This window comes from Palaemon carinicauda, chromosome 33, assembly GCF_036898095.1.
Source record: "Palaemon carinicauda isolate YSFRI2023 chromosome 33, ASM3689809v2, whole genome shotgun sequence".
Lineage (NCBI taxonomy): Eukaryota > Metazoa > Arthropoda > Malacostraca > Decapoda > Palaemonidae > Palaemon > Palaemon carinicauda.
This window is the reverse complement of record NC_090757.1, coordinates 64,952,717-64,962,716: the sequence shown is the minus strand read 5'-3', so window position 1 is coordinate 64,962,716 and position 10,000 is coordinate 64,952,717. Positions and strand designations below refer to the sequence as shown.

Here is a 10,000-nt window from a genome sequence, read left to right as displayed (position 1 = left end):
TGAGGGTTCAAATACCTCGTTTAGGTTGCGTTTATGTAGGAATAAACCAAATAGTTTCCATAAATATGTTATCTTGATTTCTTTAAGAAAAGAAGCGAAAATTTGTTGCAAATCTTTGGGAGCTCATAACTCAAAAACATACTGTACTTATTCACACTTAGGTACATTTTTCTCACTTATTTATTGTTTGATATTAGAGAGAAAGATATCATTGTAAAGAGGAATAAAAATCCCACAATTCTGTCAACCGGAATTTTTATTTTTTGTTACTTTCTTTTTCACGATTATTTTGCGTCTAGACAAGGAAAAAAATTAAAGTTTGTTAAAAGAAAAAAAAAAACGAAGATCAAAATTCTGTCTGACAGAATTGTTTGGTTTATAAAGTCGTTTTTATGGTATTACATTCAATACATTTGGTGTTGTATTAGGGGGGAAAATTTACCTAATTTTTTATTTTTGAATCATCATTTTTGCTAATAAATCAAAGTTTTTTATCACATGACCTGAAATATTTATATGAAGAAGGTATAATATATGTCTAAAACATATATAGAAATGGTATATTTTGGTTCATTAGAAAAAAAAAATGGCAGACATGGCGGACGGTTCCCTATTCTACCTTGGTTTGCTCTTTCTGATATTTTTAGCGCCATGATGTTTTCAGTAATTCCTTCTATTTGCTTCCATGCTTCTATTATCATGTAGCATTCTCTTCTCCTTTCTAGACTGTACAATTTAAAAAATTGCAGACTTTCCCGTTAGTCAAAGTCCTTGATTTCTTTTATTCTAGCAGTAAAGGACCTTTGTACACTCTCTATTTGTGCAATATTATTTTGGTAATGTGGGTACCATACCACATTGCAGTACACGAATGTACTACGTACATTAATTTTGTAAAGCATAATCATGTGTTCATCTTTTCTTGTTTTAAAGTGTCGGAATAGCATTCCCATTTTTGCTTTACATTTAGCCAACAGCGTTGCTATTTGGTCGTTGCATAACATATTCCTGTTTAACATTACACCAAGGTCTTTAATTGCTTCCTCGTTTGTGATTGTCTCGTTATTAGGTCCCCTGTTTACATATACCATTCCTTCTCTGTTTCCATAATTCATTGATTAGAATTTATCGGAGTTAAATGCCATCCTATTTATCTCCGCCCATTCATATATTTTGTTTACATCTCTTTGTAATGAGTTCCAATCTTCATCACAAGTAATTTTTCTCCTTATTCTTGTGTCATCGGCGAAACTTCTCACTACAGAGTCTTTAACATTACAGTCTATGTCTGAGATCATAATAACAAACAGCAGTGCAGCTAATACCGTACCCTGTGGCATGCCAGATATTACCTGAGCTTCATCTGATTTCTCGTCATTTGCAACCACTATCTGTTTTCTGTTTTGTAGGAATTCTTTTACCCATTTTCCTACTTTCCCGCAATATTATGCTGTCTCAATTTTTTCTCTAATATATTATGGTCTACCTTGTCAAAGGCTTTTGCAAAATCTAGATAGACCACATCTGTGTCTTTTTCACTTATCATATTTTGTATATGTTTTCATAGTGTGCTATCAGTTGGGTTTGTGTACTTTTTCCCGGTACAAAACCTTGTTGACCTATATCAAATAAATTATTTTTAACCAAATGATTCATTATTTACTTTTATATTACCCTTTCATACACTTTCATGATATGTGATGGTAGACTAACAGGTCGATAATTGCTTGCCTTTAGTCTTGATCCACTTTAGAAAATAGGGGTTATATATGCTAATTTATGTTTAATATATATCTCGCTCATATCTACACTTTGTCTTAGCAGTATTACAAGCGGCTTTGTGATAGTGTGTGCAGTTTTAATTTCGCTTATAGCCTGCATAATATCTGCTTCATTAATATCTATATCCGTTAGATATTCAATCTTTTCTTCTCTCATTTCTGTTTCATTATTCTCATTCGCAATTCTAGGCGTGAATTCACTCTTATGTTTTTCTGCTAAAAGGTTACATATTTCCTTTTTTTTATTCGTTAACCGTCTTTCAATTCTTAGAGGGCCTATTTCTAATCTCCCTTTATTCATCTTTTTTCCATAGGAGTAAAGTATGTTGGGTTTTTTCTATATTTTGAAGTGTCCTTTCTTCTAAGCCTCTTTTATCATTTTCTTTCGATTATATAATCTTTAGTTCTGCATTTTCTATTTTACTTTCTATTCCCATCATCTCCCGTACATTTTTTTCTTTTGCAAAATTTTTCTTCCACTTTCTAATTTTCTGAAATAAGGTCCTTCTGTCTTTTAGTATGCATGTCTGATGTTTATTTTTTTTTTCGGTACATATTTTTCAACAATTTTCTCCTGTATTTTGTACAGTATATCTGTATTTACCTGTATATTTTCACTTACGAATACATTTTTCCATTCTTTGTTAAATTCTTCATTTATTTCTGACCATTTTATATTCCTAGTATAAAAATTATATTTTCCATATCCTTCCCATCGTTTTGTGCTTTGTTTATTTCTGCGTTCTCTCGTTTTGGAATGGACTATTAATTTTATGACATTGTGGTCTGAAATTCCTGTGTTATACACTATTATTTCATGAACATAGTTCACTTCATTCACAAATACTTAATCTAGGACATTGTCCTTTGTTGTTGGAATGTGGTTTATTTGTTGCATATTATGTTCTAATAGCATATCTTGAAGCTTTTCAAATTGCCTCTTATCTTCTGCACTACTATTACTCTTTTTTTTATATGGATATATACAACCACTTACTTCTATCCTTTCTTTCCAATACACGAAAGGAAAGTTAAAATCTCCGGATAAGAGTACATTCCAGTCTTTATGGTTTCTATATATATCATCTATTTTTTCTATCATTATGGTAAACTTCTTAGTATTTGGGGGTCTGTAAACTACAATATTCACTAGTTTCTCATATTCAAATTCTACCGCAATCAATTCACATTCTGTGTTGCTGTATTTTTCACAGACTTTTCCTTGATTTATGTCTCTTCCATAAATTGCGGTTGCCCCTTGACTCCTATTTGTTCAGTCTGATCTATATGTCTGGAAACCCTTCATCTGGTCATCACTGCCAGTCTCTTGGGAATGCCATGTTTCACTTATATTTAATATATCTATTTTTTCAATTTGGGTTAGTTCTTCTAAGAACTCTATTTTCCTTTTAGAGTTACTCATAACTAAACCCTGTACAATCATCACTATGATGGTTTGTGTTTCATCCCCATTATCTAATATTGGTAATAATATGGATTCTCCCATGATTCCTTCCTGTTCTGATATGATGTTATTTTCTTCATTTCCAGGAATCTTTCGTCTCCATATTTATTTGTGTGTATACCTGCAATTATCCCCATATCTGCACCAACCCCTGGCATTATTGATGCATTCATTGTAGTTGGGCTCTAATTGTGCATATTTGGGTTGAAAGGCATCATATCTTGGGACCTTTTGTGCATAGCGCAGTATATACTCTGCTTGTTTTTTTTTTATTTCATTTTTTCTTTCATTTTTCTTTTCTGTTTGCTTTGGAGTTTTCTAACTTTCATTCATGGTTGCAGGATGCATATGTCAATCATTTTTGTTGAATTTGCATCCTTTTCCTTCTTTCTGGTTTGTGCCTATTTTTGGATGGAGATCTCTGCATTCGCCTCTATATCCGTCTAGATATGCACAATTACCATATATTTAATAATTATGGCATATCTTTGGATGCTTGTAGTAGCAACTTTTGCCAAAATTTCAATTCCCTCTTTTCAGTAAATTACAGACTATATCTTTCTTTTCTTTTTTCTTTTTCTTTTTCCTGCTCCTCCCTATTGGTATGTAGGTCTGGGTAGTGTCTCTTTGGTCTATTATTTGTTTCCATCTGATAATTTATTTCTTCGTAGGTATGTTGTTAAATTGCATCATATGATTTATCAATGATTTCCTCTACCTCCTTACACATATCTTGTTCATTTTTCTCTTTTTCTTCTTCTTCTTCTTCTTCCTCTTCTTCTTCTTCTTCTTCTTCTTCTTCTGAATTATATTTTCTATCCAGACTAAGCACGTTGAGCAGAATACCATTGTGTCTTTATTATTTACATTTTCTTGTACTTCAGCTCAAGTAGAGAGAGAGAGAGAGAGAGAGAGAGAGAGAGAGAGAGAGAGAGAGAGAGACGATGTAAACCTATAAATATACATATATATGAATATGGATATATAGTTATATATACTGTATATATACAGTATGTGTATATACTATATATATGTATATATATGTATATATATATATATATATATATATATATATATATATATATATATATATGTGTGTATATATATGTATACATATGTATATGTATATATACATATATATATATATATATATATATATATATATATATATATATATATATATATATATATATATATATATATGTGTGTGTGTGTGTGTGTGTATATGTGTGTATATATATACATAGATATATATATATATATATATATATATATATATATATATATATATATATATATATATATATGTATATATATATATATATATATATATATATATATATATATATATATATATATATATATATATATAGATATATATACACAGATACTTATACATATATAGTATACATATATATATATATATATATATATATATATATATATATATATATATATATATATATATAGATAGATAGATAGATATCTGCTTTAGTTTTCACAGGTCCTTTAGCAATCTCTCTTATACAATCGGCATGTAAAAATAACACATAACCGACCTTCTCGGAGCATGTCATTTGCAAAGTGTCATCTCGCGGTATAGAGGAAGTGGGGGAAAAATTCTTCCTTCTTTTCTCTCTTCTTTTTTTAAAGTAAGAAAGATATGTGTAAAGGTGAATTAATAAAAGTGAATTTCAAATCTGAAGATTAAAAGACTCTGTTCAATTTCGGAGTTATTTGGTTTGACAGTGAATTTAAATTAAGTCAAGGTTTGATGATAATGAACTGGAATTATGCTTTTTCAAAGTTTTCTACTGTTTTCAGCTGTATTTCAGTAAAATACTGGCGACCGTATTGTTATAATACTTTGTTTTTGTATTTTACCGGTTAGTGACCGTAATATCATTCCTTCAGGTCAATATATTCGTTTTTAAAACGATAAAAATCCGGGATTAAATGTTGCCAGGTATTTACAGTATTTTTTTATATATACAAATTTTTAATAGTAGAGATATTTCATAGATATCATCATCATTATTGGAAGCTAAGCAACAACACCAGTTGGAAAACTAGAATGCTATAAGCCCAAGGGCTCCAACAGAGAAAATAGCACTGTGAGGAAAGGAAATAAGAAAACAGATAGAATAGTATGCCTGAGTGTACCCTCAAGCAAGAGAACTCTACCTCCAGACCGTGGAACAAAAGTTATGACACGACCCAAGACTAGAGAACAATGGTTTGATATTGGGATGTCTCTCCCGAAAGAGCAGCTTGCCATAGCTAAAGTCTCTCTTCTACCTTTACTAAGTGGTAAGTAGCCACTGAACAATTAAAGTTCTATAGTTAACCCCTTGAGTGAAGAAGACTTTTCCGATTAGCTAGTATTGTCAAGTGTATGAGGAAAGAGGAAAACGTGTAAAGAATAGACCAAACTATTCAGTATATGTTTAGGCAAAAGGAAAAATGAGCCGTAACCAAAGAGGGATCCGATTTAGTGCTCAAGGTCTAGACCTTGGTAGTACTATCCGGAGCTAATCAAAGGACACAATAACTCTTAATGGTAGTATCTCAACGGGTGGCTGGTGCCTTGTCCAACCTAAGACTTACATCAGAATAATCTTATAAAGGGTTAATAGGAAAGATTCTTAATAACATTTTAAGGTATGTACTTAGTAATTGCCTCAATTGGATGAAATAAAAGACAATGTTTAGCGGTTTTACGAGATTTTCCCCTTCTAAATTCTTTACAAATATCTGGTATAAAATAAAGTTGTATCCTTCTATTTCTGGAAGGTTATAAATTCCTAATAGATACTGTTTGAATAAGTAATGCATCCTTATGTGGATACTTATCTTATTGTTTTCCTGGTGCTGATGACCTCTTGACAAAAATCTCATTAACAAGAAATGCAATTTATATTCTCGAATGAGTAGAAAAAACGTTTCTTCAAGGTTTGTGTTAATGCAATCAAGAGACGATCAGTGTTAAATAGATACTAAACTATAGATATTTTGCATTTATGATTTTATAAGAAAATTTCTTTGTAATCAAACAAGAAAAACATTTCATTATGTAAAAGAGAGATAATCTATATGAGAAAAAATACTGATATATACGTCACCGGCAATGTGCGAAATTCCGGCATTCTATAGAATGCCTAGGAAATGTATAGAATGCCAGATAGTTGTAGGCAAAGTATGAAATATCAGTTTTTGTAAAAATATTGCCCACTTTTCCTAGGTATTCTATAATATTCCTAGGCATTATACAGAATGACAAGTATCGTTTAGGCAAAGTGTCAGAAGAGCACAATAAAAGTCTTTATTGATAATTATGTATTTCAAAGTGGAAGGAATAGGAAATAAAGCATATGATGTTCATGCCAGAAAAACAACGACAGCAAAGCTGAGATTGAAATATTTGCTACAGCAGGTAAGTCTGGAATAACACTTAGAATTGCACAAAAGCATTTATTGACAATGGCGCATTTTGAAGTGGAAGGAATACGAATTAAAGCATATGATGTTCATAGTGGAAAAAGAACGACAGAAAAACTGAGATTGAAGTATTTGCTGCAGCAGGTAAGACTGGAATAACACTTAGAATTGTACTGTACTTAATTTTCTTTCACACAAAAAAAAAAAAAAAAAAAATTCATATTTTGGCACTTTGGTCTTGCATGTTTATATTTCATGAATTAGTAAAGAATTGATAAATGATAAAGAGATGATGTTGTTTCCGGTGAAAACAAGCAGAACACAACTGGAATGAGCTACTTGTTGCAGCAGGGAAGACTAGAATGGCATTTTGAATTTCACTCAATTTTCTTTTTCACACAAAGACACCTTATAGTTTGGCATTTCGCCTTGTACATGCACCTGAAGAATCCTTGGCTGCATCCCGTGGACTGAGAAGTAGCAGCAGATTGGAGAGCTATTTCATGGTTAGGAACGTCTTCCGCTTTCATTAAATCATTTGGACATATGGTAAATTCTCATCTGGCATATAGATGCTTCAAGATTCGTTGTGCAGTTCCAAGGGAGTAAAAATCATCTTCTGTCCTGTTCATAATAACTGCCAACAGATTTCCCAGTCTCCCCGCCCTATGTCAACATTGGGAATCTGAACTCGCACAGTGGCTCCCAAAGGCACAGGAAAAAACTTTTCTTCAGAACCCCTTTTAATTCTTTTGGCCTGTATTTCGAAGTTCGATTTACATTCCATTTTATTTTTGATAGGTTTCTCAATATTTAAGCAAACAGTGCACAAAATGCTACCCAATAACCTTTTACTCCGTTGTCGTCATTTTCTTTAGGGGAATGCTCACAAATGGCATGAACATTTTAGCTACACTTTCGACATGTATGAGCACCGCTGGTTTCTTTTAAGCAGACGCAGCAGGTAGTGGAAGAAGGGTCTTCGGTAACCACGAAAATGGAAGGCTCTTCGATAACCATGGCATCATTGATTGCATTCTCATGCATGTCTTCTGCAGAAGGCACTGTCTCTTGCATTTCTTCACCTCTGTCTTCCTGCTCTTGTGTTGTTTGTACGCTCTGTATTATTTTTTCAAGATCTTCCTCTGTTTCCACATCTTGTAAAACATTGTCAAGTAGGGACGACGTTGTGAGGCCTTTTTTAGCTTTGAAGCCAAATGGGCCTTATGAAGTACGTCAAATAACTCTGAGTTCGCGATGTAAAACTGAATGGCACTCACGCCTTATTTAACAGGGTAGATCAACTTACTCCTATTTTCCACCATCATGACATCATAGTGTTTCACCAGTCAATATTCCCGTGGTTCTTTCTTAATGGTCGTCTTAGCCTTTTTCACATCGTCCACTAATTTTTAGTAACTAGTTTAGGTTTTAAAAAACGCAGTATTTAGCAGCATTGGGTCATATTTTGGATAACTCATCGTAGAACCGTCGTTGCATGTCAATATGGCGCGATATTTGTCCTGGCACTGCATTCCCTTCCGACATGGTCACACAGCAATCCAAGGGGAAGCGTTACGGGAGAACGTCTGTGGAATCTCGGCCGGATGATATACACTGATGTTGTGAGAATAAATTATGGCAATATTGTCTGTGACGTGGTAGTGGAACCTTGTACCGGCAATATGCTGCCATACAGTAACGTTCAACACTCACGTGCTTCGATCGCCATCATCAAACAACAACCCAAGCACCACCGCCAACATCAGTGGAGGGAAAAAGGTGGGGGTACGCCAGTTACATACTTTGCCGTACAGCAACTCGGCATTCTATAGAATCTCCAGGCAATGTATAAAGCAGAAATCATTTCATACTTTGCCAAAAACTATCAGGCATTCTATAAATTTCCTAGGCATTCTAGAGAATGTCGGATTTCACACATTGCGGGTAACTTATATACCCATGAAAAGACAACTAGTTTACGGAAGCTGGACCATCTGAATACTATTGTTTGCTTATTTCCTTTCCTCACTAGGCTATTTTCCTTGTTGGAGTCCTTGGGCTTATAGCATCCTGCTTTTACAACTAGGGTTATAGCTTAGCTAATAATAATAATAATAATAATAATAATAATAATAATAATAATAATAATAATAATAATAATAATAACCACAACAACAGCAACAACAACAACAATAATAATAATAATAATAATAATAATAATAATAATAATAATAATACTGAAGCTGGCCCTTTGAATACGGATTTCAGTGATCTGACTTTTTTATCAAGTTGCATAACTTTAAAAAGTAGATTCCTCATGGGAATTCTACTCAAGAAAATTCAAATATAATTTGTTTCATCTAATTATAATATAAAATATAGAATTTACAAAGTTGACCTAAAGAATCATATATTTAGGTAATTTGAGTTATATAGAGAAATAGATCAAGGTAACAGGCACATAGCCTGTGGTTGGGCGAGGTAATATGATCAAGGGATATTCCTTAACAAAATCATTTTCTCTTTGATCGCTACTTTTGCTTTCCTGTGGGTAATAAGTTTTTGCAATTTCATTAATCGTAATTCACTGAAAAATAAAATGTAGTGTAATCAAGTGAACGCTATTACTTTATGCTATCTAAATAAGTAGACTTTTGACATCAAACACATATACGGATGAAAAACTATTTGTCTGTACCGAGCTATTTTCTTTTTTTAATTACAATAGTCATATTTTTCTTCATTTCAGATTGATTGATATGTTATCTGGCCTCATAAATGCAATTGTCATTAGAAAAACTTATGATTATTTTCACATCATAAATCTTAATTTCGATATTTTGGGATTGTGGTGGCCTATTGGAAACATCCCAACCTGGTAATCGCTGGAATGGGGTTCGAGTCCCTCTCAAACTCGTTAGCTTCTTGTAGTTTCTAAATCATCACCATCTTTGTGAGCTGAAGGGGGGGGGGGGGGAAGCTTATAGGTCTACCTGCTGTCTTGAGCTAGGGTAGGGAGGAGGCAGGGGGATAATCATATGCATATATGGTCAGTCTCTAGGGCACTGTCCTGCTAGTTAGGTAATGATCACCTTCCATTATCTCTGCCACTCATGAGTGGCCTTTAAATATTCAAACGTTTGTAGTCACAAAATATCTAATTCGGTGAATTATTCATTAGGAAATAGCTAAATTAAACACGACAATATTCAACGTAAACAGATTTGTAGCATATTATTTCATTATTCCGAACTCCTGATATTTCATATTAGATATATGTCTGAAAATTATATATTCTTTTTCTAAATGGCCA

The 10,000-nt window shown here is 32.7% G+C and overlaps 1 pseudogene; it reads left to right on the top strand.

The window, feature by feature from the left end:
* Positions 1–5,453: 5,453 nt before the first annotated feature.
* Positions 5,454–10,000, top strand: part of LOC137626214 (uncharacterized) — an 18,913-nt pseudogene continuing 14,366 nt past the window's right edge.